This window comes from Myotis davidii, unplaced genomic scaffold (genome assembly GCF_000327345.1).
Source record: "Myotis davidii unplaced genomic scaffold, ASM32734v1 scaffold754, whole genome shotgun sequence".
Classification (NCBI taxonomy): Eukaryota; Metazoa; Chordata; class Mammalia; order Chiroptera; family Vespertilionidae; genus Myotis; species Myotis davidii.
The window spans coordinates 505,529-510,324 of record NW_006286241.1 but is presented as its reverse complement, the minus strand read 5'-3'; the positions used below and the strand labels follow the sequence as shown (position 1 = coordinate 510,324).

General features: G+C 39.1%; 1 protein-coding gene across 1 annotated transcript in view; it reads left to right on the top strand.

Moving 5' to 3' along the window:
• Positions 1 to 4,796, top strand: part of CEP170 (centrosomal protein 170kDa) — an 88,994-nt gene that overhangs the window by 59,541 nt on the left and 24,657 nt on the right. The gene's annotated exons all lie outside the window — the stretch shown is intronic.

Below are 4,796 nucleotides of genomic sequence, written 5' to 3'. Positions count from 1 at the left end.
CCCCCCTATTTATTTTGAAATGTCATATGCCTTACTTATACTTTTAAAAGTTAGAGCTGTTGATGGTCGGGCAGGTGAAACTAACCCGTGATCTATTTCAGTGAAAGAAGATGGATTCGTTAAGAAGTCCCTAGGCTCGTAGGTCAGAGTGGGCTGTAGAAATATAACAGCTTCTGAGCATCATCTCACAAAGCACTATCATATTTAACCACAAAACCAGCTGTCATTAACATAATCTTTACAAAAACTACATATTCCCCACTAGATTTTAACTGCTTCTGGCACATTTGTCTGTTTCTGTACTTCACATTGAGAGCTGAAGCCCATGGAAATACTCGCGACCCCTTTGGCAATGACACAGATATTTGGGTGCCTGTAGACATGGTCTTATTACTTCATAATCAGCCTCAGATGTGGGTGTGGCTGAAAAGGCCCGCCTGGGGGTTGGGGGGAGCCAGCTGTTAAAAACTTGAAGGTTCTTTAGCCTCAGACAGCAAGTATTTCAGCGCTAAGTCCTGAGTTAGAGTGACAGGGAAGTCGGTAGGCAGTTTTTTTATTTTTACATCTGCACAGTAGAGCCTGCCAGACCCAAAGCTAACAGCACTGTTCATGTGTTACTGGTTTTCATTTTTTATTCCTCCTCCTCTCTCTTCACTGCTGCTTCCTCCACTCTATTCACCTTCCCATCTCTGTCCTGGTCAGGGCGTGTGGTGATGGTGGTCCTACCTGTGGTAGGAATGAGTGTAGGCTGAAGGTAACATATACTCATGCTTCCACAAAGAAGACAAGCATTTGCCCCATCCTCTTGTTTCTACCCTTCAGGTTTTAGTTGGTGGTTCATAGATTGATTGCCAAGCTAATATAAATTCAAAGTAAACATCATTACATAAAAGGGTACGGTCTTTTTTTTTAGTTTTATTCATTTCAAACGGGCTGGATCTGGCCCGTGGGCCATAGTTTGCCCACAGCTGGTGTAGACTGAAGGTAGCATACACTCATGGTTCCACAAAGAAGACAAGCATTTTCCCCATTACCCCATCCTCTTGTTTCTACCCTTCAAGTTTTAGTTCGTGGTTCATAGATTGATTGCTGAGTATTTTTAAATATTTTTATTGATTTTAGAGAGAAAGGGAGAGGGAGAGAGAAACATCAGTGTGAGAGGAACATCCATCAGCTGCCTCCTGCATGCCCCCTACTGGAGATCAAGCCCACAACATGGGCTGTGTCCTGACTGGGAATCAAACTGGTGATCTCCTGGTGCATAGGTTGACACTCAATCCACTGAGCTACACCAGCCAGGCTGATTACCAAGTTTTAAAAATAAAATAAATAAGTGAATTAAAATATTTAAAAATTAAAAACCTGAAAAACTGTCATTCTCTGTAACATTTAAGATTATACTTCTTGGCGATGCATCAGTTTTGCTCAAATAAATTCTTATGCATGGGCTGTGTGTTACCCAGTTGCATGGGACACCTCTTCCTCTGTCCTCGTAGCTCTTAACAAGCGAGCGATCTGGGGCTGCTCCTCAGTGTCTGACTTAAGGGCTTATTTGAGATGCAAACCAAAAGTGATGGCTTCAGCAAGTCTAAGAGGCAGCTGTAAGATGTCATATCCCCACGTCTTTAAGGATGAGTTTTGTTCCAGCTTCTTTGAACACAGAGCTTGACAAACATGCCGTTTGCTGGTCTATAAAGTACCTGGATTGTTCACATTCTCTAGGGCACACTGAGGTATGAGATCTTAGCCTTCATACTTAAGAGCAGTGTGTTAAATAATTAAAATCATGGGGTGTAACAGCTGGCAGAGTTATTCCGTTCAGGTAGCTAAGGCAAGAGATGGAATCACCTGCTCTGGTCACATAGCTAGGAAGGGGCAGGATGAGAATCCAGGGCTGGACTCCACGGCATTATTATCAGGGGCACATACGAGGCCAATACACAACATGAAGGTCTTTGTCATTCTGACCGTTTACCAAGTTCATGTTCCTCCTGATGCCACGTTCCCCGTCAGGACCCGGGATTGTATATCCACATTCTCCCAAGATGCACATTTATATTTTTATCAAGAAAGACAGAGGCCAGAGCATGTCAGTCAGTGGTACATTAAAGTAGCTACACGGGATGGGTAGTTAAAAAACAGACAGACATACTTTTATAATGTTGCTAATTGAATTGTCTTTGATATTATGATACTTGTACGTAAGATAATCATAATATCTTGGGTGGAAAAAAAATAAAATTCTTAGCTTCTAAAATATGATTTAAAGGAATATGTGATCAGTGTTGCTATGCACACTGTAAACTTTAAAAATCTTTGAACTATCTGAACCTAGAGCCTATGATAGAGCCCAAATTGGCATATGTAAAAATAATCCTGTAATAATTCATATTTCATATTTTAGGCTATGCCTAAAAAAGGTTTTCAAAGAAATATATATGATAAAAACAGAAAAATGGAAATCTCTGATTTAGAAAAATTAAGAGTGAAAGTTTTTTAATTCTTTAATTCTGATGTAATATACTTCTAGTTTAGCTAGTTTTTTCTCAAAAATACTCCTTCAATTAGCATTTAATATCATTATATAGAAACGTCCAGACCTATATTAATAAGATCTATTTTAAACTAAGTACCCTGAATTGTCAAAATAAAGCAGTTGATTTTCATTATGTTTTAAGTACACATTCTAAAAAATAAAAACAACACTTTAATATCCTTAGACTTTTTTTATACTGCTTTCCCTTTTCTATTCTAGTCCTCAAAATTTATAGATGGGGGATTAAATGTTGGGTATTCATGGCTTAAGTTATTTCTCAGGGATCTTTTTCTCAATGATCTTATTGCTACATGCTCATAAAAATACATATGTTTGTGGTTTAATTTCCCACAAAAGTATTATTATATGAAGATGTGGTGCTTATTGTCTGAAATGCTTTTGCTACATCTATGAATGTGCATGTGTTTTAAAGGCAACAAAGTTTTGGTAACAGTAAAAGAAATCAGACCATTCGTACATAAATGAGCCTAATAATTTTTCCATTTTTTAATTCTCTAGATGATGGTATGTTTTTATAGTGACTGTAGTTTATTACTTCCACAAGAAGGGAGTATTGCATAATTGTATAACTAAAATAAGCTTATAATTAATGTAGCTGAGATAATTTTCAGGTTAGCTATGAAACTAATTAAGCGCATCTTAGAATTTTCTCTCATTTTATTATATGTGCTATTCAACATCACACCAACCAAGAAACCTCTCAGAGATTGGCCTTTCAAATACCTCCATACATACTTTCAATCAAATGATTTATCTGAAATGCCTTAGTAATGCCAAGATACCAAATAAGCCTAATGATATCAAATTAAACTTAATTCTATAAATCAGCAGTTCTCAACCTGTGGGTAGCGACCCCTTTGCTGGTCAAACGACCCTTTCACAGGGGTCGCCTAAGACCATCCTGCATATCAGATATTTACATTACGATTCATAACAGTAGCAACATTACAGTTATGAAGTAGCAACGAAAATAATTTTATGGTTGGGTCACAACGTGAGGAACTATATTTAAAGGGCCAGAAGGTTGAGAACCACTGCTATAGATGATAAGAACCCATCAAGATCATTAAGCAGGTGACTGACAGAATTGGCGAGTCTGAAAAATTTTGCCACATTTTCCTCTTTGTCACAAACATATTTTCATTTGCTGTAGCAAAATATCATCATGTAAACAATACAAAAACTGTTTACTGAGCACATAATAGGTATCATGCACTGTATTAGTTACTGGAGAACTAGTTGAGAACAAGGTAATTGCAGTCTGTCACCTTTTGGGGCCTACAGTTTTGCCGGGAATCCAAGTAAGGACATTGTTCAAAACACATATGATGGCGGATCTGTCTAGGGCTCCCCAGGAATACCTTGAGCAGTGCTTATGCCCGGATGGGATGAAGGGAGGGTGATGGGCAGTAAAGCCTAAGGTGAGATCTGTGGGTGAGTTAGCTGAGCAAAAGGGGGTGGAGTGGGGTGGGGAGGGAGCATGAGGCAAAGGCATCAGCAGGTATGAGAAGGAGTCCCACGAAAGGTCAGGCCAGAGCGATACACACTGACCCCATTATGCAGGATGAGACCAGTGAGCAGGTTGGGGGCCACTGGTGTCTGCAGCAGCCTGCTTCCTGTAACTGAAGTCCTCCCTCATTGCAGCATCTGTCTGTCTCAGTCCTCTCCACCAATGCTCGCTTACACATGACCTCTTCCAGGAAGTCACCATTTTACTGGCTTCTTAAAGAGACCTAAAAAAATACGTGGAAAGTTTATGAATTTCTTATGAAAATGAAGTGTTTCTTTTATTTTTTTTTTTCTCCAGAATTTCTCCACAATTTTCTGATCTTGGGACTCAGATTATTAAAAGTTCATTCTAGTGTGGCTCTGCTTATGTACTGTCACATGGTGTGTGACACACATCCTTATGAAAATGAAGTGTTTCTTTTATTTTTTTTCTCCAAAATTTCTCCACAATTTTCTGATCTTGGGACTCAAATTATTAAAAGGTCATTCTAGTGTGGCTCTGCTTATATACTGTCACATGGTGTGTAACACACATTAGTAGCACGTGGTCTCCGTTTCTCATTCTCTTTTCTGCGCTCTGCCACTCATGAACCGTATCAGCTATCGTGGCCATTCTTTCTAAATTACCCACCTCGGTCCCATCATGCCTGCTTGTGGTTTCATATCTCCTGCAGTTTATGAAAACAAAGTCTTTGTTGTTGGCATTGCTCTCCCCAAACAATTTTCAATA